A 27,836-nucleotide genomic window follows, 5' to 3' on the forward strand; every position below is an offset into this window, starting at 1 on the left:
ACTCATGCATGTTCGGCGGCACCTTCGGCGGCCGAAACTCCCTTCTAGAGCCGAAAGTCCACTTTCGGGGGCAGGCTTCGGCAGCCGACTCATGCTACCACAGGCAGGTTCGGCGGCCGAAAGAGCCTTCGGCTGTCGAACCTGGTTTCTCCCAAAGGGCAGAAACTTGTTTCCAACATGCACAAACGCCTCCCAACTCATTCAAACATGCATTTTCCTATTCTACAACATGCATACTCAAGCATACAAGCTCCTAGGGCTTTAAACTATCAAAAAAACTCCAACTACAACACATCAAACAACCCACATTGCTCAAAAACATACATAAACCCATAAACATAACAATAACCTAACATGCATTTCTACCCCATAGATCTTCATAAAACTTGTTTAAAACATGCAAGAAAGGTTGGATCTAAGCTTACCTCTTGAAGATCGAGAGGAAAGACGATCCTAGCTTGGAGGTAGGGAGAAATCCACTCTTTGTTCTCTAAGCTTCCAAACTTGCTCTTTTGCTCAAAGATCTTCAAACCAAGTGAAAACTCATAAGAAAAACATGAAGATTCGAAGGAAGAAGCTCAAAATCGATGAGGGACGACAGAGAGCTCACCTTGGCCGAAAACGGGGAGAAAAGCTCTCCCATTCGGACATGGGGACCCCTTTATAGGTGGCTGGCCAGGCCACTTGCGGAGGCCTAACGTTCCTCCGCATGCATGCCATGTTCGGCGGCCGAACTTAAGGTTCGGCGGCCGAACCTGGACTTCCCTCACTTATGCTTTCGGGAGCCTAAAGCACTCCCGAAACGCATGCACGTTCGGCGGCCGAACTTGAGATTCGGCGGTCGAACCTGAGTCTTCCTCTCAAGACCATTTTCATTCAAAACTTAACTTCCTATTTACTTAAAATCATAAAATACATCAAAACATTTTATAAATACATCATTTTACCCTTCTAGAGGTTTCCGACATCCGAGATTCCACCGGACGGTAGGAATTCCGATACCGGAGTCTAGCCGGGTATTACACTGTCAATATAATCTAATCCAAGCAATTGATTATATCCTTTAGCGTTGGATATATTTATCCACCCTTCCATCTGGTAAGTACTTCACCTTATATACCCATTTACAACCTATGGGTTTCTTTCCAACAGGTAGAGTTGTTAACTGCCATGTATCATTTGCTTCTAGGGCCTGCTATTTGATCGAGCGTAATTTCAACATGTTTTTCATATTATTCTTAGCACTTAATCAAGTATTTTTCTAGCTAATTTTGTAATTTTGGCCACATTTCGCAGAAAAGTAAAAAAGAGAAGAAGATTTGATGAAAATCCACTTAAAAGCACTGAAACTGACTTGACAAGTCGATTTGGACACACCTCCCATATGATTATACTGCATAGAAGCTAGGAATTGCCCAGACTTGCAGGCTAAGTAAAACATTTTCAGACAGTGGATTTGTCCAAGCGATTTGCCCAAACCAACTAAGCAAATTGCCAGATTGCATAGAACCAAATAGTGAGCGTGAAAAATCTAGGTTTGAAAATAAAGAGACCTGGTCTTCTCATTAAAAGCTGCAGGGCCCATGCAAATTCTCCTCCATCAATGCAACATCAAGTCTTCCTCAAATTAGGGAGTTCTATTCTTGGAAAAATACATTAAAGGAAGGATTCCTAATTCAAATCAAAGAAGAATTCTCATTCCAAAAAGGGGTTTGCTAGGGTTAAGTACCTATATAAACCAAGCATTGAGGTAGCCGCAGATCATCTCATCTCTCCAGCACCAAATTTGTTTCTTCACTTCTCATCTCTTTTTTATTTTCTTTGAAAGGTATGAGTGGCTAAACTCTTTATTTCTAGTTGAAGTTAGGGTGAGATTTCAATTTCTATATGAATTGAAAGATCTAAATTGATAAAGTACTATTTAGACTCCGTCAGGAGTTTTAACCAATATCGTTTGGTTAAGACGAAATAAGAGAAAAGATAGGCTAAAAGACTAAAAGTCTTATTGAAATTCTTCAAAGATTGAAAAGTGAGTTTCTAATAGCTAAGAGAGGCTATTTATAATAAAAAAATAAAACCCTAATATGCAAAATTATGAAAATACCCAAAATATCTAAAAATTAATTAAAATGCAAAATTGACCCCCTAAACAATGGAATTTCCATATTGAACTTTGTGAACAGACCTACAGCCCTCGTCACACTTTTGAAAGTTGTGCATCTTGAAATTTCCTTTCCGAAAAGCTATCGTGGGTCTCTATCAGACGTCGGCAGCAAAAGTTAGACCCGATCCAAGTCTGCCGTAAAGTCCAAAGCTAATTGCTCCATGTCATAAACTCAATTGTTCATCTTTTATTCTGCAATATTTATCCAAATTATGTTCTTCATATTGTTATTGCTTTGTTATTTAGGTCCATGGTTCTTAATTTCACAGTAATATATTGTTAGTTTAAATGCTTGAAGTCTGTAATTGTTTAAGTTATTCAAACAAAAGTAATAATTAGCATAACGACTAAGAAGCTACATAATCTAACTCAAACTCACTACGCGGCCGGTCAGTTAGAATTAGGTCTCTCTAATGCTTAAAGCAGTTGATAAATAAAATTCTAAAGATATTCTTTGGGCGATTTATTGGCTAGGAGTTAATTAGTGAAAGTTTTCTAATTAATTTAAAACCTAAGGAGAGATTGGTTATGTGGAGCATCTTCCATAACTATAACTAATTTATTGAAACAAATATAAGTATTTTTGTATCGATGATCAAATTTCAAACTGAAATGGATCCTACACTTCAACTAGAACTTGTCTATATTGATTTATTTCTCTTTCAATTATCGCTTTCTTTAATTGCTTTTTTTTTAGTCCACTCATTATCAAAACTCCCCATTTTTATTTTTATTGTTTATTTTTTCTAGTCATTGTTTGGAAATTCTTAGTATCAATTCCCTGTGGATTCGATTCTATTATCACTATATTCAATTTATATTTATTGATATTTAATAGGTTATTTTTTGTGATTTCGACACCCATCAAAAATTAGTGCCGTTGCCGGGAAATTGATTTAAACTAATTTATTTCTTTTTATGACTAGGTTTGATCGTGAAGAAGATTTACAAGCTTGTGAAAATAAGCCAAATCGAGGAAACAAGCCTCATCAGCATCAACTTCTGTAACCGCAAAAAAAACAGCCTAAGGACCAGAAATTTTTGCTGAAAAAAAAAATTAGGAACCAACCCTTGAAACAGCAGCTGAACTAGCTGCTATAAAGGCAGTTACAGCAGCACCTAAAGAGGCAAAAAATGCAGCAGCTACTGCTCTTGAACCAGCTGTTGTCTCAGTTGAATTTGAAGCTGAAAATGTAAGGGTAAGTGCTCTAATAGCATAAGAAAAAACTCTTCGAGAACTTGCAACACCTGTGGGTGATCAAGCACCATTGTGCATTACTTACCCACCTTTAACAGTCCCTTTTGAGCTTAAAATCAAATTAATTTACCTCATTCCAAATTTCAGAGGTTTGAAAAATGAAAATCCACACAAGAACCTTAAAGAATTTCACATTCTGTTCTCAATAATGAGGCCTCAAGATATTTCTGAAGAACATGTTAAACTAAGAGTCTTTCCCTTCTCCCTTGATGATTTTTCCAAAGATTGGTTGTTCTACTTGCCACCTGGATCCATTACCTGATGGGCTGGGATGGTGAGAGCCTTCTTGAATAAATACTTCCAACCTCAAAAGCCATTGGCATCAGGAGAGAAATCAGTGGTATCAAGCAAAGGGACTATGAAGAACTATATGAATATTGGGAGAGATTCAAACGATTGTGCACAAGTTGCCCTCAACATGACATCTCTTACAAATCCCTTATTGAATACTTCTATGGAGGTTTATTACCTTCAGAAAGGAGATTGATTGATGCAGCATGTGGGGAATCGATTGAAGACAAGACACCTCAGGCCATAAGAGACCTGATCTCCACCATAGTAGCAGCCTCGAAGCAATATGGAGATCAAAAAGAACTGCCAAGGAGAGTTAACGAGGTAAGTACATCTTCCTTAGCCTCACAGATTGCTGATTTAACCTCTACTATCCGAAGTTTGGTTTTAGATTAGGCTTAGCAAGGTCATCAAGCTCAACAAGTAAGGTCGTGTGGAATCTGTGCCATAGTAGGACATCCAATTGACTTATGTCCTTCTCTTCAAGAGGAAGAACAAGTCAATGCTGTTGGAGGGTTTAATGGCCATTGGAAATATGACCTTGATGGGTGTCGAAACTACAAAAAATAACCTATTAAATAACAATAGATATAAATTGCGTATAGTGATAATAGGATCGAATTGATAGGGAATTGACACTAAGAATTTCTAAATAATGACTAGAAAAAATAAACAATAAAAATAAAAATGGAGGGTTTTGATGATGAGTGAAATAAAAATCAAAGTAATAGAAAGCAATAATTAAAAGAGAAATAAATCAATATAAATAAGTTCTAGTTAAAGTGTAGGATCTATTTCGGTTTGGAAATTGATCATCGATACAAAAATACTTTTATTCATTTCAATAAATTGGTTATAATTATAGAAGATGCTCCATATAATCAATCTCTCCTTAGGTTTTAAATTAATTAGGAAATGTTCTCTAATTAACTCCTAACTAACAAATCTCCCAAAGAACGTCTTTGAGATTTTAATTTATCAACTGCATTATATATTAGAGAGACCTAATTCTAACTGACCAACCGCGTGATGAGTTTGAGTTAGATTATGCAACTTCTTAGTTGTTACACTAATTGTTATTTGTGTTTGAATAACCTAAACGATTATAGACTTCAAGCATTCAAACTAACAATATATTACTTTAAAATTAAGAACAACGAGCCCTAAATAATAAAGTAATAATAATATGAAGAACAGAATTTGCATAAATATTGAAAAATAAAAGATGAACAATTGGGTTTAGATCTCCCAATTCATATAAAAACTGAAATTTCACCCTAACTTAAACTAGAAATAAAGTATTTAGCCACTCATGACTTTAAAAAAGAAATAAAAAAAGAAAAGAAGAGAAGAAGTAGATTCGGTACTGGATAAGAGATGGTATGCGGCTGTCCTCAAATATGGGCTTATATAGATGCAATTTTGACTCGCGGTTGTCGAAGCCGGTCAAAAATAACCTCTACGGTTATCAACAATCTTACAACTGCAGATAGTAGTAAAGGATCGAATCCACAGAGAATTGAGTACTTGTCTATTTCTCCAACAAGATCAAAAGAATTAACTGAAAACACAATTGAAGGCAAGCAAATCAAGAGTAAAGTGCAATAAAGTAAAAAGGGGGTTTTGAGATTGATTTGACTAACACCTATTGAAAGCAATTAAAACAGCAAGTAATCAAAATAAAAGAAGAAATCAATATGAGAAAGGTCTAGTTGAAGATATGGATCCACTTTGATTGTTTGGGTTGATCATTGAAACTTAGGTTTTCTTTATTCATTCAATAGATTAGTTATGGGGATGGAAAACGCTTCTCACCACCATGTCTCTCCTTATGATTAAATCAATTAGGGAACGTCCTCTAATCAATTACTAATTAACAAATTTCCAAGGAACGTCCTTGGGCCTTAGGCATCAAAACAATTGTCAATTGCATAAAGAATGAGAGAGATCCAATCCTAGCTACTCAAACGCATGAGATGTTGCTAGATCATGCAATTCCTTAGTTTTTACACCAAGTGTTCTTAGGTCAGAATATTTCCAGCAATTACGGACTAACAAATATCCCAACTAACAATCAATTAACTTTGCAATCAAGAATCAAGTGGCCAATTTGATCAAAACAATAAAGCAATCTTAGAATTAAGCACACATTTGCATGAATATTGAACTAATCAAAAGCAAACACTTTATGTTCAGATCTCACAACCCTTTAAACAACCTTAGTTTCAACCAAACTTCAACTAGAAATAGGGTTTCAGCCACTCATGGCTGAACCAAAATAGAAAAATAGAAGAAAAGAAAGTAAGAAGATGAAGAACCAAAGTGGTGGAGAGGGAAGAATGGGGTTACCGAACCCTTGAAGAAGATGGGGATGAAAATCTGCCTCTTCTTGTCTCCTTGAAGCCTTTAAATAAGTCTTGGGAGGCTGCCTAGGGTTTCATGCATCTTTTAGAGGCTGCCCAAAGTGCCCTTGTGTCTTCTATGTGCATGTGTGGAGTTGTAAGCCCTTTTTGGTCTTTTAATTGTTGTCCAAGTGTGTCCAAGAAGCCTTCTTCACATTATTCATGCACTAAAGAGGAAGGTGGAGCCTTGATTTGAATATTGAATATGCATGGCATAAAGTGGAAAATATGTGATCTTCAAGATTTGGCTTATTGAACAAGGAGGAGGCTGTTCGGAAGGACTTTCGGCCGCCAAAGTCTAGTTTCGGAGGCTGGACTTTCGGCTCTGGAGCAAAGGTTCGGCGGCCGAAGGTGCCACCGAAGATGGGTGACTTTCGGCTCTGGACCAGACTTTCAGCCGCCGAAGGTGCTCCCGAAGGTGGTTTTTCCAGATTTGGCACTTTTTGGCAGTTTTAAGAGCATTTTCTCCAAATTGTTTCTTTACACCTAATATCTGTAAAACATGATTAAAACCACAAAATTAGGTAGAAAAGGTGTAAATAAACATCAATAAGATCATGATAATATGGACTAAAATATGCACCATCAAATACCCCCACACTTAGCCTTTTGCTTATCCTCAAGCAAATAAACATAGTGAAATAAGCTTTCTTTGCTCTAGATCCTTATTTCCACTTAAGCTCTTACTCTAGACCCCTATTTTGAATCATTGCAGTGAAGAATATATGCATGAAGATTACTTACCTCCTTTCCTTGTTTCCCTTTGCTTACCATGGCTAGGATTTGTTTTCCTCAAGAGAGACATACATGCACATGTTTGTTAAGACTTTTTCTAGCTTTTGGATTGACTTGCCCTTACCTTGAAGTACTTTATTCAGGCTTTTTGCACTTAGATTTTCCTTGAAAAAGTCACCAACCTTTTGACGTGAAGGTACATATTTATGATACCCACTCCCAGTTACTCAGTTGGTCACCTTTCCAAGTGGCTACTAGCTTTGTTCATAGTCTTTTGACCATTGGAACAGTTTTTTATTTGTGCTTTTGAGGTCTTTGCCTTTGCTGAATTTTCTTTCTCTCAATGATTTGGGCAAATCAACACCAATTGCTAAATCAAGTCATGTTAAGTTCATTCACACAACTTTCAATTTATTCTCATCAATTGAGGGTCATCAATATATTTTTCACCATGGCAAACTCAAAGATTCAATTCAAAAGGCAATTCTCAAACATGAATATAACTCACTGCCATTGATTCAATATAAGTTTAAAGAGTCATCACATCAATGGGGTAATGGAAAGAAAAACTCATCCAACATAGTTCATCAGTTTGAGTAGAGCAAAACAAAAAGAAGAAGAAGGTTGTGGGTGTATGTGTTTTATTGAAAGCATAAACAAACTAAAATGAAAAAAATTTTAACTGTGGCTATTTAAACTGAAAGAAATGCAAAACTGAAAGGAAAAGAAAAAATTTTCGCAATCTGAAAACATTGTGAATTCGCAGAAGAAGAAAGGAAGAAGGGAGAAGAAGAAGAAGAAGAGGGGAGAAAGAAGAAAGAAGTATGCACCCCCACACTTAAATCATGCATTGTCCTCAATGTAAAAGAAAAGAAGAGAACAAAGGAATCTGAATACTCCCCTAGGGCGTGGTGTGCATGGCATGATCACCTAAGCAGAGGGATTGTAATACCCGGCTAAAGTCCGGCACCGGAATTCCTGTTGTCTGGTGGAATCCGGGGTGTCGGAATTCTATATTTATGTTTTACTCCGTAGTGCATTTAACCCCATAGAGGTAATGCCGCCACATCTTAAGTGCAAAGATAACTGCTGCCATCTCTAGGTCATGGGTAGGGTAATTCAACTCGTGCTTCTTCAACTGTCTAGAAGCATAAGCTATTACTTTATCACTCTGCATCAAAACACAACCCAATCCCACTCGAGATGCATCACAGAACACTGTGAACTCTTCATTACTGACAGGCAGAGCTAACACTGGTGCTGTTGTCAATCTCCTCTTGAGCTCCTCAAAGCTCTCTTCGCACTGGTCTGACCAGACAAACTTCTGGTTCTTCTGAGTCAATTTGGTCATAGGAGCTGCTATCTTTGAGAAGTTCTGAACGAACCTCCTGTAGTAACCTGCCAGTCCCAGAAAACTTTTAATCTCAGTCACTGTCGTGGGTCTGGGCCAGTTAGCTACAGCCTCTATCTTCTTGGGGTCTACCTCAATACCCTCTGCTGATACCACATGTCCCAAGAAGGCAATGCTCCGTAACCAAAACTCACACTTCGAGAACTTGGCATATAAACCATGCTCTCTCAGTGTCTGCAGTACTATCCTCAGATGCTGGGCATGCTCCTCTGCATCTCTGGAATACACTAAGATATCATCGATAAAAACAATGACAAAGTGATCCAGAAACTCACTGAATACCCTGTTCATGAGATCCATAAATGCTGCAGGGGCGTTAGTCAACCCGAACGGCATCACTAAGAACTCATAATGCCCATATCTGGTCCGGAAAGCTGTCGTAGGCACATCTGCCTCTCTGACTCTCAACTGATGATACCCAGATCTCAGATCTATTTTCGAGAAACAACCTGCTCCAGCTAGCTGGTCAAATAGATCATCAATCCGAGGTAAGGGATACCTATTCTTGATAGTGACTTTGTTCAACTGTCTGTAGTCGATACAAAGTCTGAGGGATCCATCCTTCTTTCTGACAAAGAGCACTGGAGCACCCCAAGGTGAGGTACTAGGGCGGATGAAACCCTTATCTACCAAGTCCTGCAACTGTTCTTTCAACTCTATTAACTCAGCTGGCGCCATCCTGTAGGGAGGAATAGATATAGGTCTGGTACCTGGCAGTAATTCAATTTCAAACCCTATCTCCCTATCAGGTGGTAGTCCTGGCAAATCGTCTGGGAACACATCGAGAAACTCTCGGACTACTGGTACTGTGGCTGGTTCCCTAACCTGACTGTCTAGCTCTCTCACATGAGCTAGAAACCCCTAACAACCCCTCCTAAGCAAACGACGAGCCTGAAGGGCTGAAATCATACCTCTGGGTGTACCTCTCCTGTCTCCTCTGAAGACACACTCTGACCCATCCTGGTCTCTGAGACTCACTAACTTCTCTCGACAGTCCAACGTAGCACTATATGTAGATAACCAATCCATCCCTAGAATGACATCAAAATCCGTCAAATCTAGAACCACAAGGTCAGCTGGAAGGTATCTACCCTCTATAAACACTGGACTGAAACGACAGACTGACACTGCCACTGATGGGTCACATCTAGGTCCACTGACCCAGAGAGGATACTCTAACTCAGAACTGATCAAACCCAATCGCTCTATGGCTCTCGAAGCAATAAAGGAATGAGAAGCACCGGGGTCCATCAAAGCATACACATCTGAACACCCAATGATGAGATTACCTGACACCACTGTGTTAGACGTGTTAGCCTCCTCCTGTGTCACTGTGAAAATCCGTGCTGGGGCTACCGGATTTCCACCTCGGGAACCTGCTGCTGAAGTAGAGGCTACCCCTCTCCCTCTACCTCTGCCACTAGTCTGAGGCATGACTGGAGCTGCTGGCCGTACAACTGGCTGTACCACACTGCCTGAACTCATCTGCTGGGATGGTGCAAAAGTATGTAACAGCCCGGCCCCGTACGACCGGCCCTGTTACCGCTCACAGCCCGTGACCTTCCTCTGGGCCCAGCCACTGTGAGCAGCTCTTAACATCCCTTCACCCTCACGGGTTCCAGGCAGGATTTGTCCCTCGGGGGAGCCATTACGGCCCGCCCTAGCCCGAGTGGATTTGGCCCAATTCCTTCCTCTGGGAATTAGGTCGCCTCCCCCACTGCTCGAACCCTTGACCTCCCACCTTTTTATGTAACAGCCCGGCCCCGTACGACCAGCCCTGTTACCGCTCACAGCCCGTGACCTTCCTCTGGGCCCAGCCACTGTGAGCAGCTCTTAACATCCCTTCACCCTCACGGGTTCCAGGCAGGATTTGTCCCTCGGGCTAGGGCGGGCCGTAATGGCTCCCCCGAGGGACAAATCCTGCCTGGAACCCGTGAGGGTGAAGGGATGTTAAGAGCTGCTCACAGTGGCTGGGCCCAGAGGAAGGTCACGGGCTGTGAGCGGTAACAGGGCCGGTCGTACGGGGCCGAGCTGTTACAGGGATGTTGTAGTGGAATTTCTTCCACCACTTGTACTGTGAATCCTTCAAAGTATGGTTTCAGACGATGTCCATTCACTTTGAAGATTTTTCCAGTTTCTATGCTTTTGATGTCTACAGCTCCATGTGGATAGGCGTGTTCCACAATGAATGGTCCAATCCATCTAGACCGTAGCTTTCCTGGAAACAATTTCAAATGAGAGTCAAAGAGTAAGACTTTATCACCAACCTCAAATTGTTTTCTTGAAAGATGACTATCATGGGAGGCTTTGGTTTTTGTTTTGTAGTTCCAAGAGTTCTCATATGCATCTCGTCTTATTTCCTCTAGCTCTTGCAGTTGCAATTTGCGATGGTGGTCAGCTTCCTTGAGGTCCATGTTGCAATTCTTTACAGCCCAATAGGCTTTATGCTCAAGTTCAACTGGAAGGTGACAAGCTTTCCCATAGACCAATCTGTAGGGAGACATACCTATGGGGGTCTTGTAGGCTGTTCTGTAGGCCCATAAAGCATCTTCTAACCTTGTACTCCAATCCTTTCGGTTAGGAGACACGGTCTTTTCAAGGATGGCTTTGATCTCTCTGTTGGACACTTCATCTTGCCCATTTGTCTGAGGGTGGTAGGCTGTGGATGTTCTATGGATCACATTGTGCTTTCTGAGGAGGCTTTCCACTACCCTATTGCAAAAATGGGTCCCTCTATCACTGACGATTGCCTTTGGCACTCCATGTCTGGCAAAGATATTGGTCTTCATAAAGTCTACCACTGCCTTGGCATCATCAGTCTTAGTAGCTCTAGCTTCCACCCATTTGGACACATAATCCACTACGAGGATCATGTAAGTGTATCCAAAAGATGGTGGGAATGGGCCCATGAAGTCTATGCCCCAAACATCAAATACCTCACAGACCATGATGGGGTTCTGTGGCATTTGATTTCTTTTGCTTAGATTTCCAGTCTGTTGGCACCTAGCACATGATCTGCAAAATAGAAAAGCATCTCAAAAAATAGTGGGCCAAAATAGGCCACTTTTAAGTATCTTATGAGCAGTTTTTCTTGGACCAAAGTGTCCTCCCCAACTATATGAATAACAAAAAGTAAGTACAGAAGATATTTCTTGGTCATGAATATATCTCCTTATCATTTGTCAGCACAATGTTTCCACAAATATGGCTCATCCCAAACATAGTATTTGGCATCTTTCTTTATCTTATCTTTAGTGTGCTTTGGCATGTCAGGAGGCAAGTTGCCTGTGGCCAAGTAGTTTACCATATCTGCGTATCATGGTTCATCAGATTGAGCAAGGAAAATCTGTTCAAGGAGATCATGCTTACATTCTTCAGAATCTGGAAGGTGCTGCTCTTGGCTTGACTGTAGAGGAGATGGGCTGGAAGAGCTTTCTTGCGTCGGAAGCTGTGGAACAAGTTTCGGCGGCCGAAGAATGTCTGTATTTGGCGGCCGAAGGTCAGTTGAGTTCGAAGGCCGAGAACTCATGGCTTCAGTCTATGCTGGGGGCTGAGAGGAAAGATTCGGCGTCTGAAAGGTAGTCGGATTCGGCGGCCAAAGATTGCATGTGTTCGGCGGCCGAAAAATGTCTTTAGTCAGTGCGTCGGTCTCAGTTTGCGAAGCAGAATTCGGTGTTTGCAAGTCAGTAGGGTTCGGCGGCCGAAAGGGGACTGGATTTGGCGGCTGAAAGTTGGTTTCAGCTTGCGCAATATCAATCTGCTGGATGTTGCAGACAGTCTCTTTCTTGCTCTCAATCTGCATCTGATCAGTTTCTTGGCAGAAATCATTGTTAAGAATATCATCTTGATTTTCATCAAAAACTTCCTAGCTCAAACAGTCAACAATATCAAGACCATAAACAGGGGACATATCATGTGGATATTTCATGGCATCATAGACATTGTATTTAATCACTTCTCCTTCAAACTCCATGGTTAAAGTACCATCATGCACATCTATTTTAGTTCTAGCAGTACTCAAGATGGGACGTCCGAGAAGGATATCAGAACTAGCATTACAACTGTCTTCCTTAGTATCAATCACATAAAAATCTGCAGGAAAGACAAGTTCATCTACTTGTACTAACACATCTTCTAGGACACCTAATGGATATACCACAGATCTATCAGCTAGTTGGATCACAACTCTTGTGTCTTTTAGTGCACATGCATTCAGAGATTTATAGATGGAGAGAGGCATGACATTTATGGATGCACCAAGATCACACATGGCTTTCTTAATCCCAACATTCCCTATCTTACAAGAAATTGCAAACATACCTTTGTCCTTGCACTTAGTAGGGAGCTCTCTTTTAATGACAGCAGTGACAACCTCAGCTACACTTACTTTTTCTCTTGCAGCGAGCTTTCTTCTATTGGTACACAACTCTTTGAGGAATTTTGCGTACCTTGGAATCTGCTTGACAGCATCTAGCAGTGGTATGTTGATTTCCACCTTTTTGAAAGTCTCAAGGATTTCCTTTTCTTCTTTTTCCTTTTGTGTTCTTTCAAATCTTTTTGGAAAAGGAGGTGGAATGTGAAAACTTACTTTCGGATCAGCCCTTTGCGCAGGAGGTGTTTCAGTTTGTGCATGAATGGCTTCAGGTTGCATTGGTTCTTGTGCAAATTGCTTTTCTTCCTCTTGTCTTTGATCTTGAAGCTCTTTTCCACTTCTCAGAGTAATAGCACTGACATTTTGTCTGGGATTAGTTTCAGTTTGAGAAGGGAGCTTACCTTGGGTTTCGATTCTGTTTATGGAGGTGGCCATTTGTCCTAGGTCTTGTCGCATGCCTTGCATGGTGTTTATCAGTGTTTCCATCATCTTTTCAAGGCTCTGGTTGGAATTCTGAGGTGCTGGTTGGGCTTGATTTCTTTGGTAGTTCTGGGTGTTGTTGGCCCTTCCATAGCTGAAATTGGGGTGGTCTCTCCAACCTGGGTTGTATGTATTTGAGTAAGGATCATGTCTAGGTTGGTTGTACCCTCCAATTGCATTGACTTGTTGACTGTCTTCTTGCAGTGTAGGACATTGATCAGTTGGATGTCCTATATATAAACAGATACCACATGGCCTAAGTGGCTGGGTTGCTTGAATCTGTTTAACCAGTCCTATAGCAAAATCTTTCATCACAGATGTTAGTTCAGAAATAGTGGATGAACTTACCTCATTGGCTCTTTGCAGTTGTTTTTCTTCTCCATATTGCCTAGATGAGGCTACAAGGGTAGATATCAACTCTTTCATCTCCCTTGGTGTCTTGTTTGCAATGGATCCTCCACAAGCTACATTTATGAATTTTCTTTCTGATGGGAGCAATCCTCCATAGAAGAATTGTATGAGAGACCTGTCTAACATGTCATGTTGTGGACAACCTGTACATAGTCTTTCAAACCTTTCCCAATAATCATATAAGTCCTCAGTTTGTTTCTGTCTTATGCTAGTGATTTCTCTTATTATGCCAATTGATTTAGATGGTGGGAAGTATTTGTCCAGAAAGGTTTGGACCATATCATCCCAAGAAGTTATAGATCCAGGTGGCAAATAAAACAACCAATCTTTAGCAAAGTCATCTAATGAAAAGGGAAAAGCTCTCAATTTAACATGATCTTCAGAGATCCCTTGAGGTCTCATAGATGAACAAACAATATTAAATTCTTTCATGTGCTTATGTGGATTTTTATTCTCTCTACCTCTAAATTTAGGAAGAAGATGAATCAAACCTGTCTTAAGTTCAAAGGGAACTGTAAGAGGTGGATAGGTGATGCAAAGAGGTGTTTGATCACCTATAGGTGTTACTAACTCCCTCATGGTCCTTTCCCTTAGCACTTGAGGTCTCATGACTGGATTTTCTTGAACTATTTGATTTTTGACAGCATGTCCATTGGGGGCAGCAGCTTGTGCATTTGGTTCTGCCATGGGTGCAAAATTCGGTTGCTGGAGTGAGGCAAGTTCGACGGCCGAAGGTTGATGATGTTCGGCGGCCGAATGTTGGGCAGAGGGTTCTGCGATTGAGGCTTGCTTTCCTAGCCTTCTGAGGGTGCGTTCAATTTCTGGATCAAAGGGTAGAGTGTTCCTGTGTTCAGATCTTGTCATGAAAGAAAAATAAACAAGTTAAATCAATTCCCCGGCAACGGCGCCAATTTTTGACTCGCGGTTGTCGAAACCGGTCAAAAATAACCTCTACGGTTATCAACAATCTTACAACTGCAGATAGTGGTAAAGGATCGAATCCACAGAGAATTGAGTACTTGTCTATTTCTCCAACAAGATCAAAAGAATTAACTGAAAACACAATTGAAGGCAAGCAAATCAAGAGTAAAGTGCAATAAAGTAAAAAGGGGGTTTTGAGATTGATTTGACTAACACCTATTGAAAGCAATTAAAACAGCAAGTAATCAAAATAAAAGAAGAAATCAATATGAGAAAGGTCTAGTTGAAGATATGGATCCACTTTGGTTGTTTGGGTTGATCATTGAAACTTAGGTTTTCTTGATTCATTCAATAGATTAGTTATGGGGATGGAAAACGCTTCTCACCACCATGTCTCTCCTTATGATTAAATCAATTAGGGAATGTCCTCTAATCAATTACTAATTAACAAATTTCCAAGGAGCATCCTTGGGCCTTAGGCATTAAAACAATTGTCAATTGCATAAAGAATGTGTAACAGCCCGCTTACCGGACCATCACCGGCACTAGGATCCAAATCGGCTTAAGGCCGCCGGGACCCGTAGTAAGCCTACTGTCAACTCTGTGTACCTGATAAATCCCATACATGATCAAACTTAAGCTTCAAACTGTTACTTACTCTTTTCGATGTTATTCTTATTAACTTTTTTTTTTTTTTTCTTTGCTTGACTTTCTGTAACACTGAAACTTTTCTCATCAACTAAGCCTGGACTATGCATGCTCTGTCTGTATGCACTCGAAGAGTGATACCTGCTATGGTACCATACAGTAACTACAGAGATAGAGATACTACCATGCACCAAGCCTAGCTCTCATAACAACATTATCTCAAACATATATAACATAAAAGGATCATGTATAAAGGAATAACAAGCACTAGGGCCAAGCACAATTCTATAACTCAGTACATAACTTACTATTACATCATTTCTCTACATTACATAAACTCTGTACTGTACATCATTATCATGTCCACTACTCTATACTCTTACATATGCCTTTTACCCTTGCTATCTCTTTCTCTTTCTCTTCTCTGAGGCCCTGTAAAATGGGGTTAGGGAGAGGGATGAGCTGCTAAAGCCCAGTGAGCGGAATCTATAAAAACAATCACATTTAAAACATGCTATCATATGATGCATCACTGCACAAACATTTCACATCTCGGATTGGACATGATCCCAAAACTCCCTCTGTCAGTGCCCGGCCCCCAAAGGAGCTCACACAGGTCTTTCACTAACTACTCATGGTGCCCGACCCTATAAGGGCTCTCACAGGACTCATCCAAGGTAAATGCCCGGCCCCAAAGGAGCTCACACAGGTCATACAAGAATGACAGACTTATGGGCTATTGAGATCGCCTCGGTCCAATCCACATATACAAGTAATAATGCAATGCATCAACTTGGTGTATACTAATGCAAAACATCCTACATAAACATGGCATTAATGATGCATGAATCATGCTAAAACAGTTCTTAACTTTTAAAATAAAGTTCTGTTCCACTCACCTCTGTCAACTGCTGAGCAGTCTCTGTAACTCTAACTCTGTGGGCCTCCTTGGTCTCTCGGGTCCGTACCTACACAGGTGGACTCAAATGAGGACCAACCTTACTTAAACATAACTCTTACTATCTCCCCAAAACCCCTCTAAAACATCATAGGCATGCATGGAAAAATGGGTAAAAGAAGGCTGGACTGGGCACCTTCGGCGGCTGGTTCGGCGGCCGAAACCTCCCTCCAGAGACGAAACTCATGCACTTTCGGCGGCCGAACTCCCTCTTTCGGCGGCCGAAAGTCTCTTTCTCACCCAAAAGCCTAGCTTTCGGGGGCAAGGTTTGGCAGCCGAAACTGCCTCCACAAGGGGTTCGGCGGCCGAACCTTGCTTCGGCGGCCGAACCTGGATTCTCCAGAAAGGTAGAATCCGAGCACAACTCATGCTCTCAGCCTCCAAACTCCTAGCAAACACCCATAACATGCATACCAACACTTCTCAACTAACATATAACCTAACTCATGTATATAGAGGCCTAAAAACTAGTTCAAGCCCCAAAAACCACAACAAAACGCATATGAGCAACATATGCTGAAACTCATGCTTATACCCCAAAACATGCCATAAACCTCTCCAAAACTTCTAAAACTTGCTTGAAACATAAGGGGAGGTGAGGATCCATGCTTACCTCTTGAAGAACTAGAGGATTGATGATCCAAGCTTGGAGATGGGGAAAAACTCAATCAAACTCTCCAAGTGTTCAACTTTGCTTCCTTTTGCTCAAATCTCTAAAATAAAGCTCAAATCAAGTTAAAACATGCAAGATTTGAGGAAAACATGAGAAATCACACCAAGGAGAGCTTGAACCTACCTTTGACCCAAAAACAGAGTGTTTAACACTCAAGTCTCGGGCAAAAGGGGCTTTTGTAGTGGCCAACCGACTCTTCCTTCGGCGGCCTAACGTGCATGCGAAACCATGCAACTTTCGGCGGCCGAACTTCACCTTCGGCGGCCGAACCTGGCTTTTGTTCCCTTGGCCTTTTCATTTCAAAACTCGATTTTCGTAACTCAAAACATGCAAACATGATAAAAAAACACTTAAAATACATCTTAAAAACCTTTCTTATACCCTTAGGGCAAGCTCCGACATCCACGAATCCCGACTTCCAACGGAAAATCCGCTGGAACGTAGGAATTCCGATACCGGGGACTAGCCGGGTATTACATTCTCCCCCCCTTAAGAACATTCGTCCCCGAATGTTCCTCTCTAACTCAAACATACTCCAAACATAACATAAGGCACATAAAGAATAAAAGAAACTAGAACTAACCTCAAAAGAGATGGGGGTACTGTCGGAGCATAGACTCCCTTGTCTCCCAGGTGCACTCTTCGATATTATGGTGGTTCCAGAGGACTTTTACCATCGGGATCTCCTTGTTCCTTAGCTTTCTGATCTGGGTGTCAATGATCCGTACTGGCTGCTCTACATACGTGAGATCACCTAGGATCTCCACATCTGGTTCGCTAAGAACCTTACTCGGATCTGACACAAACTTCCTTAGCATCGAAACATGGAAGACTAGATGGATTCTTTCCATAGACATAGGCAAATCAAGCTTATACGACACATTTCCGACCTTCTGCAAAATCTCAAAAGGTCCAATGTACCGCGGAGCCAGTTTACCTTTCCTCCCAAAACGAACCACCCCTTTCATTGGAGACACCTTCAACAAGACCAGATCCCCCTCCTCAAACTCTATGTGCTTTCTGCGAACGTCTGCATAGCTGTTCTGCCGACTAACAGCAGTCTTGAGCCTCTCTCTGATGATGGGCACCACCCTGTTTGTGATCTCCACTAACTCAGGCCCTGCTAGGGACCTTTCTCCAACCTCTTCCCAACAAACTGGTGACCTGCACTTCCTCCCATACAGAGCTTCATATGGGGCCATCCCTATGCTAGCATGATGACTATTGTTGTAGGCAAACTCCACTAAGGGTAGATGCTGCCTCCAAGATCCGTCAAAATCTAGCACACACATTCGAAGCATATCTTCTATGGTCTGGATGGTCCTCTCTGACTGTCCGTCAGTCTGTGGATGGAAAGCAGTGCTAAAGTCTAATCTTGTGCCCATAGCCTCTTGCAGACTTCGCCAAAACCTGGAGGTAAACTGGGGTCCTCTGTCAGACACTATAGAAACAGGAGCCCCATGTAACCGCACAACTTCCTCAACATATACCTGCGCTAGCTTGTCCACAGAGTAGCCACTCCTGACAGGAATGAAGTGAGCAGATTTAGTCAGTCTATCCACAATCACCCATATGGAGTCTAGTCTGTTGGACGTCGCCGGTAACCCCACTACAAAATCCATCGCTATGTTCTCCCATTTCCATTCTGGGATCGGCAGTGGGTTAAGCATTCCAGCCGGCTTCTGGTGCTCTAGCTTCACTCTTTGACATATCTCGCAGGCTGACAGAAACTGTGCCACTTCTCTCTTCATTGCTGGCCACCAATAAACTTTCTTCAGATCTTGATACATCTTGGTGGCTCCAGGGTGAATGCTATATCTCGCATTATGAGCTTCCCTCATAATGTCTCCTTTCAAACTGATGTCGTCTGGTACACATAGTCTATGCCCGTATCGGAGAATCCCTTGGTCGTCGAATCTGAACTCTTCGCTCTTGCCTGACTGAACAGTCCTGGCAATCTTGATCAACGCTGGATCCTCATGTTGTTTCTGAGCCACTTGCTCCAGAAACACGGGTGTAACTTTCATCTGTGCAATCAAAACACCTGTACTAGTTAACTCTAACTGTAGCCCTTCCTCAACTAACCTGTAGAAGTCCTTCACCACCGGCCTCCTTTCTGCTGTAATGTGAGATAAACTGCCTAGTGATTTCCGGCTTAAGGCATCGGCTACAACATTTGCCTTTCCCGGATGATACTGGATCCTGCAATCATAATCACTAAGCAATTCTACCCACCGTCTCTGCCTCAAGTTTAACTCTCTCTGACTCAGGATGTGCTGTAGGCTCTTATGATCTGTAAAGATCTCACATTTCACCCCATAGAGGTAATGCCTCCACATCTTGAGTGCAAAGATAACAGCTGCCATCTCAAGATCGTGTGTCGGATAGTTCAGCTCGTGCTTCTTCAGCTGTCTAGAAGCATACGCTATTACTCTGTCATTCTGCATTAACACACAACCTAATCCCACTCGGGACGCATCACAGAACACTGTGAAGTCTTCATCACTAGTAGGCAGAGCTAACACCGGTGCTGAAGTTAATCTTCTCTTTAACTCTTCAAAGCTCTCTTCACATTGGTCAGACCATGTGATTCTCTGGTTCTTTCTGGTTAATCTGGTCATAGGAGCCGCTATCTTAGAGAAGTCCTGAACGAACCTCCTGTAGTAGCCTGCCAAACCCAAGAAACTCTTGACCTCTGTCACTGTGGTGGGTCTAGGCCAATTGGCTACAGCTTCTATCTTCTTGGGGTCCACTGCTATACCTTGATCTGACACTACATGCCCCAAGAATGAAATGCTCCTTAGCCAGAACTCACACTTGGAGAACTTGGCATATAAACCATGCTCTCTCAAGGTCTGCAGGACTATCCTCAGATGATGGGCATGCTCCTCTGCATTCCTGGAATACACCAAGATATCATCTATGAAGACAATAACAAAGTGATCCAGGTACTCTCTGAAAACTCGGTTCATAAGATCCATGAATGCTGCAGGGGCGTTAGTCAACCCGAACGGCATCACTAAGAACTCATAATGCCCATATCTGGTCCTGAAAGCTGTCTTAGGTACATCCTCTTCCCTGATTCTCAGCTGATGATAGCCCGATCTCAGATCTATCTTAGAAAAACAACCTGCTCCTGCTAGCTGGTCGAATAGATCGTCGATCCTGGGTAGAGGATACTTATTCTTGGTAGTGACTTTGTTCAACTGCCTGTAGTCGATACAAAGTCTAAGGGATCCATCCTTTTTCTTGACAAACAACACTGGAGCACCCCAGGGTGAGGTACTTGGACGGATGAAACCCTTATCTACCAACTCCTGTAGCTGCTCTTTCAACTCCTTAAGCTCTGCTGGTGCCATCCTGTAGGGAGGAATAGAGATCGGTCTGGTACCAGGCACTAACTCGATCTCGAACTCTATTTCCCTAACAGGTGGTAGTCCTGGAAGCTCATCTGGAAACACATCTGGGAACTCTCTGACTACGGGCACTGAACTGGGGTCCCTAACCTGACTGTCTAGCTCTCCCACATGAGCTAGATACCCCTGACATCCCCTCCTGAGCAACCTACGAGCCTGTAGGGCTGATATCAGACCTCTAGGCGTGCCCCTCCTGTCTCCTCTGAAGACAAACTCAGATCCATCCTCATCTCTGAACTTAACTACCTTGTCTCTGCAGTCCAAGGTAGCACCATATGCAGATAGCCAATCCATCCCTAGAATGACGTCAAAATCTGTCAACTCTAGAACCACAAGGTCAGCTGGAAGGCATCTACCATCTATAGATACTGGACTATGTCGACAGACTGTCTCTGCCAACGATGGATCACATTTAGGGCCACTGACCCATAGGGGACACTCTAACCCAGACGTCATCAAACCCACTCTCTCTATGGCTCTGGGAGCAACAAAGGAATGCGAAGCACCAGGGTCTAACAAAACATACACCTCAGAACACCCAATGAGGAGACTACCTGACACCACGGTGTTAGAAGTGTTTGCCTCCTGCTGTGTCATCGTGAAAATCCGCGCCGGAGCTGACGGACCTCCACCTCGGGGACCCGCAGATGAAGAGGCTGACCCTCTCCCTCTGCCTCTGCCCTGCGTCATACCTGAAACTGGTGGCTGTGGCATGCTAGCTGGAGCTGTCTGCTGGGATGGTGCCGTGAAAGATGCCTGAGGGCACTCACGAGCCATGTGTCCCTCCTGGCCACACCTGTAACATCCTGTAATCCCAAAGCGACAAACTCCTCTGTGCGCTTTACCGCACCTATTACACACTGGAACCTCTGAACCTGAACTCATGCCACTGCCTAATCCCAGACCTGCTTTAATCTTATTCCAGAACTTATTCTTCTTCGACTTCTGCGTGGAACCACTCCACTTCTTACCACTGGAAGTTGCTGCACCCTGTGAAGAGGGATCTGACTTACCCCTACCTGGGGTCTTAGAACCAGAAGACTGTGCCGGCTGCTGTTTCACTGTACCCTGTATAATGGCACTAGCCTCCATTCTTCGTGCTAAATCCACCACGGTGTGGAAACTCTCCCTCTCGGCTGCATGGATCAAAGAGGAATACCTGGAATGCAGTTTCATAGCATACCTCCTGGCCTTTTTCTGTTCCGTATCATAGGCCTGTCCTGCATACCGCAGCAACTCCAGAAACCTGTCAGTAAACTCATCAATACTCATATCCTCTGTCTGCTTGAGCTGCTCAAACTCTATCATCTTTAGCTCTTTCGAACTATCTGGAAATGCCCATCCGGCAAACTCATTAGCAAACTCCTCCCAAGACATGTCATCCAACCTAGGGTCCACATAGACGCCAAACCATTCCTTCGCCTTCTTACATTTTAAAGTGAACCCTGCCATCTGAATGGCTCTGGTATCATCTGCCCCTAGCTCATCTGCTATCATCTTGACTGCTTTAATGTACTCAAACGGATCATCTCCTGATTGATACTTAGGAGCATCTAACTTTAGGTAATCAGTCATCTTTACCTTGCTCCTCACAAATGGGCCAGGTTGAGGTGTTTGGATAACTGGGGCTTCTGGTTGTACCACTGGTGGTGGTGGGGGAGGTGCAGAACTTTCTGGTGTAGAGTATGCTGGACTGGGGTAAAAAGGCGAGGGTGGATACATGGGATATGGTGGATATGGGGGGTAATACGGTGGATAAGGCATATATGTGGAATATGGGTGAAAACTCGGATAATCCGATGTACCTCCCATCGAATATCCTGGGCCCTGTGGGTAGGGCTGATAGTGGGGTGGATAACCATACCCCGAGGCCTGACCGCCTCCCTGTGATGATCCCACATCCTCCTCCATAGTGCCAACACCTAACCCTCCATCCCTTCTTGGATCCACATCCATCTCTTCCCTTGTATCACTAGATCTTCTTCTCTGTTCTGTCTCCCTCCTGCTTTCATCAAAAGACCTTCTAGGGTCCCTTGATGATCTTTCTCTGCCTGCCCTTTGGGACATAGCTCGTGGCAAAGCAGGGGGACGCCCTTCCATACCCTCATTCTCGGGCGGAGCTCCAGTCAATCTAGCGGATCGACGGGTGCCTCTCATCTTAGCTTCTGAAAACATAACATAAACTTTAGCATCCATGTAACAACATGAACCCGCAACTCATAACATAACATATCATAGCATATCATTAAATGCACATGCATAAAATCATGGCATAACACATCAAGACAGGACTCAACATCCTATCCTAGTGGACATGATCTTCCTATTGTGCTTGCCCTCTAAAACAACCTCTTTCCGATGTGAGATATCTCTAATCCCTGAGCATCTTAGCTCAGCACACCGTACTCTAGCGGCCCTATGCTCTGATACCAATCTGTAACAGCCCGCTTACCGGACCATCACCGGCACTAGGATCCAGATCGGCTTAAGGCCGCCGGGACCCGTAGTAAGCCTACTGTCAACTCTGTGTACCTGATAAATCCCATACATGATCAAACTTAAGCTTCAAACTGTTACTTACTCTTTTCGATGTTATTCTTATTAACTTTTTTTTTTTTTTCTTTGCTTGACTTTCTGTAACACTGAAACTTTTCTCATCAACTAAGCCTGGACTATGCATGCTCTGTCTGTATGCACTCGAAGAGTGATACCTGCTATGGTACCATACAGTAACTACAGAGATAGAGATACTACCATGCACCAAGCCTAGCTCTCATAACAACATTATCTCAAACATATATAACATAAAAGGATCATGTATAAAGGAATAACAAGCACTAGGGCCAAGCACAATTCTATAACTCAGTACATAACTTACTATTACATCATTTCTCTACATTACATAAACTCTGTACTGTACATCATTATCATGTCCACTACTCTATACTCTTACATATGCCTTTTACCCTTGCTATCTCTTTCTCTTTCTCTTCTCTGAGGCCCTGTAAAATGGGGTTAGGGAGAGGGATGAGCTGCTAAAGCCCAGTGAGCGGAATCTATAAAAACAATCACATTTAAAACATGCTATCATATGATGCATCACTGCACAAACATTTCACATCTCGGATTGGACATGATCCCAAAACTCCCTCTGTCAGTGCCCGGCCCCCAAAGGAGCTCACACAGGTCTTTCACTAACTACTCATGGTGCCCGACCCTATAAGGGCTCTCACAGGACTCATCCAAGGTAAATGCCCGGCCCCAAAGGAGCTCACACAGGTCATACAAGAATGACAGACTTATGGGCTATTGAGATCGCCTCGGTCCAATCCACATATACAAGTAATAATGCAATGCATCAACTTGGTGTATACTAATGCAAAACATCCTACATAAACATGGCATTAATGATGCATGAATCATGCTAAAACAGTTCTTAACTTTTAAAATAAAGTTCTGTTCCACTCACCTCTGTCAACTGCTGAGCAGTCTCTGTAACTCTAACTCTGTGGGCCTCCTTGGTCTCTCGGGTCCGTACCTACACAGGTGGACTCAAATGAGGACCAACCTTACTTAAACATAACTCTTACTATCTCCCCAAAACCCCTCTAAAACATCATAGGCATGCATGGAAAAATGGGTAAAAGAAGGCTGGACTGGGCACCTTCGGCGGCTGGTTCGGCGGCCGAAACCTCCCTCCAGAGACGAAACTCATGCACTTTCGGCGGCCGAACTCCCTCTTTCGGCGGCCGAAAGTCTCTTTCTCACCCAAAAGCCTAGCTTTCGGGGGCAAGGTTTGGCAGCCGAAACTGCCTCCACAAGGGGTTCGGCGGCCGAACCTTGCTTCGGCGGCCGAACCTGGATTCTCCAGAAAGGTAGAATCCGAGCACAACTCATGCTCTCAGCCTCCAAACTCCTAGCAAACACCCATAACATGCATACCAACACTTCTCAACTAACATATAACCTAACTCATGTATATAGAGGCCTAAAAACTAGTTCAAGCCCCAAAAACCACAACAAAACGCATATGAGCAACATATGCTGAAACTCATGCTTATACCCCAAAACATGCCATAAACCTCTCCAAAACTTCTAAAACTTGCTTGAAACATAAGGGGAGGTGAGGATCCATGCTTACCTCTTGAAGAACTAGAGGATTGATGATCCAAGCTTGGAGATGGGGAAAAACTCAATCAAACTCTCCAAGTGTTCAACTTTGCTTCCTTTTGCTCAAATCTCTAAAATAAAGCTCAAATCAAGTTAAAACATGCAAGATTTGAGGAAAACATGAGAAATCACACCAAGGAGAGCTTGAACCTACCTTTGACCCAAAAACAGAGTGTTTAACACTCAAGTCTCGGGCAAAAGGGGCTTTTGTAGTGGCCAACCGACTCTTCCTTCGGCGGCCTAACGTGCATGCGAAACCATGCAACTTTCGGCGGCCGAACTTCACCTTCGGCGGCCGAACCTGGCTTTTGTTCCCTTGGCCTTTTCATTTCAAAACTCGATTTTCGTAACTCAAAACATGCAAACATGATAAAAAAACACTTAAAATACATCTTAAAAACCTTTCTTATACCCTTAGGGCAAGCTCCGACATCCACGAATCCCGACTTCCAACGGAAAATCCGCCGGAACGTAGGAATTCCGATACCGGGGACTAGCCGGGTAGTACAGAATGAGAGAGATCCAATCCTAGCTACTCAAATGCATGAGATGTTGCTAGATCATGCAATTCCTTAGTTTTTACACCAAGTGTTCTTAGCTTAGAATATTTCCAACAATTACGGACTAACAAATATCCCAACTAACAATCAATTAACTTTGCAATCAAGAATCAAGTGGCCAATTTGATCAAAACAACAAAGCAATCTTAGAATTAAGCACACAATTGCATGAATATTGAACTAATCAAAAGCAAAGACTTTATATTCAGATCTCACAACCCTTTAAACAACCTTAGTTTCAACCAAACTTCAACTAGAAATAGGGTTTCAGCCACTCATGGCTGAACCAAAACAGAAAAATAGAAGAAAAGAAAGCAAGAAGATGAAGAACCAAAGTGGTGGAGAGGGAAGAATGGGGTTGCCGAACCCTTGAAGAAGATGGGGATGAAAATCTGCCTCTTCTTGTCTCCTTGAAGCCTTTAAATAAGTCTTGGGAGGCTGCCTAGGGTTTCATGCATCTTTTAGAGGCTGCCTAAAGTGCCCTTGTATCTTCTATGTGCATGTGTGGAGTTGTAAGCCCTTTTTGGTCTTTTAATTGCTGTCCAAGTGTGTCCAAGAAGCCTTCTTCACATTATTCATGCACTAAAGAGGAAGGTGGAGCCTTGATTTGAATATTGAATGTGCATGGCATAAAGTGGGAAACATGTGATCTTCAAGATTTGGCTTATTGAACAAGGAGGAGGCTGTTCGGAGGGACTTTCGACCGCCTAAGTCTAGTTTCGGAGGCTGGACTTTCGGCTCTGGAGTAAAGGTTCGGCGGCCGAAGGTGCCGCAGAAGATGGGTGACTTTCGGCTCTGGACCAGACTTTCGGCCGCCGAAGGTGCTCCCGAAGGTGGTTTTTCCAGATTTGGCACTTTTTGGCAGTTTTAAGAGCATTTTCTCCAAATTGTTTCTTTACACCTAATATCTGTAAAACATGATTAAAACCACGAAATTAGGTAGAAAAGGTGTAAATAAACATCAATAAGATCATGATAATATGGACTAAAATATGCTCTATCAAACTTCTATATGAATTGGGAGATCTAAACTCAATTGTTCATCTTTTATTCTTCAATATTTATGGAAATTATGTTCTTCATATTATTATTGTTGTGTTATTTGGACCCATGATTATTAATTTCAAAGTAATATATTGCTAGTTTGAATGCTTGAAGTCCGTAATTGCTTAGGTTATTCAAACACAAGTAACAATTAGTGTAACAACTAAGAAGTTGCATAATCTAACTTAAACTCACCACACGGCTGGTCAGTTAGAATTAGGTCTCTCTAATGCTTAAAACAGTTGATAAATAAAATCTCAAAGACTTTTTTTGGGTTATTTATTAGCTAGGAGTTAATTAACAAATGTTTTCTAATTAATTTCAAATCTAAGGAGAGATTGGTTATGTAAAGCGTCTTTAATAACTATAACTAATTTATTGAAATGAATAAAAGTATTTTTGTATCGATGATCAATTTCCAAACTGAAATGGATCCTACACTTCAATTAGAATTTGTTTATATTGATTTATTTCTCTTTTAATTATTTCTTTCTTTAATTGCTTTGATTTTTAGTTCTCCCATTATCAAAACCCCTCATTTTTATTGTTATTGTTTATTTTTCCTAGCCATTGTTTAGAAATTCTTAGTATCAATTCACTCTGGATTCGATCCTATTTTCACTATACACAATTTATATTTGTTGATATTTAATAGGTTATTTTTTGTGGTTTCGACACCCATCAAGTTCCTTTTCTATGGCAGCAATCCAGTTGGGGTCAGTCCTAACATGCTTGTGTGATGTAGGTAAGCCCAACCAAAATTAAATAAATGAGTAACTATTACTCATCCTATTTACTAGGATAACCTAAGCACTTTGCTTTGGCAAAACCTGCATTTTGGTGATCTTAGTCTTGATAGGTATTTAATATATGGGTGGCATTAAAACTTAAAATTTTAGAGTGAGGGTTCAACTTTTAATTTTAATTATTTTGTCTTGCATATATATATTATAGCATCCTATATGCATACATATATATAGACAATAATGCATAGTATCTCATACTAATATATGACAAAATAATAAAATATAGTCATTTAAATCTGATTTAAAGACTAAAAGAAAATAATTTAAAATTTATTTTCTTATTAACATATATATATATATATATATATATATATATATATATATATATATTATTCTTTTATTATTATTATTTTATTTTCAGGGGCAGAATGGTAATTTAGGGTATCATCTTCTTCCTCATGAAGAAACCCTAACCGCCACACACTGTCATCACAGCAGCCGGCCAACCAGTCTGCTCCTCGTCACCAGTACGGATCGCCGTCGATAGCCATTTAAAAAGTGGCGATCTGCACCAAACCACAGAGCAGCTGCATCCCTCGTTGATGAAGCTACTGGATCTTGCAGAAGCATCATTCGGGACAATCATGAAGCCGCCAACAACCATCACATGGCAATTGTTTATGGCCACGCGTGCTATTTCGTGGAATCCAGAATCCAACTTTCAATTTCCTTTTTTTTTTAATTGTTCTTTTTATTAATTTAATTTTTCTAACAAAAAAAAATTATCTAAATGATCCCATCATTCATTTATAATTATCATGCCATTCTAATAAATATATATCGCATATATAATATCAATCATGGCATAATTAATTTAAACGAAAAGCACAGGTTGGCTCTGATACCACTGTTGGGAAATTCAGAGATTAATTGCAACCCAAAGACGCAGCGGAAAAATAAAATTTCTCTGATTTCCTTATGCCAGAATCCGAGTGCTTCGTTTAATTCTCAAGAAAGATATGAGACTAACCTGTTAATCTCGTCGAGAAGATACAATGTTGGACTGATGGTGCTGCTTTTTCAAACGAACACCCTCTATGGTATCCACACGAACGTCTTCTATCCTTCTAGAGTGCTAGCTCTCTCAAAAATAGATAGATTATTATGTGCTCCACA

The sequence above is a fragment of the Manihot esculenta genome, chromosome 17, assembly GCF_001659605.2.
Source record: "Manihot esculenta cultivar AM560-2 chromosome 17, M.esculenta_v8, whole genome shotgun sequence".
Taxonomy (NCBI): domain Eukaryota; kingdom Viridiplantae; phylum Streptophyta; class Magnoliopsida; order Malpighiales; family Euphorbiaceae; genus Manihot; species Manihot esculenta.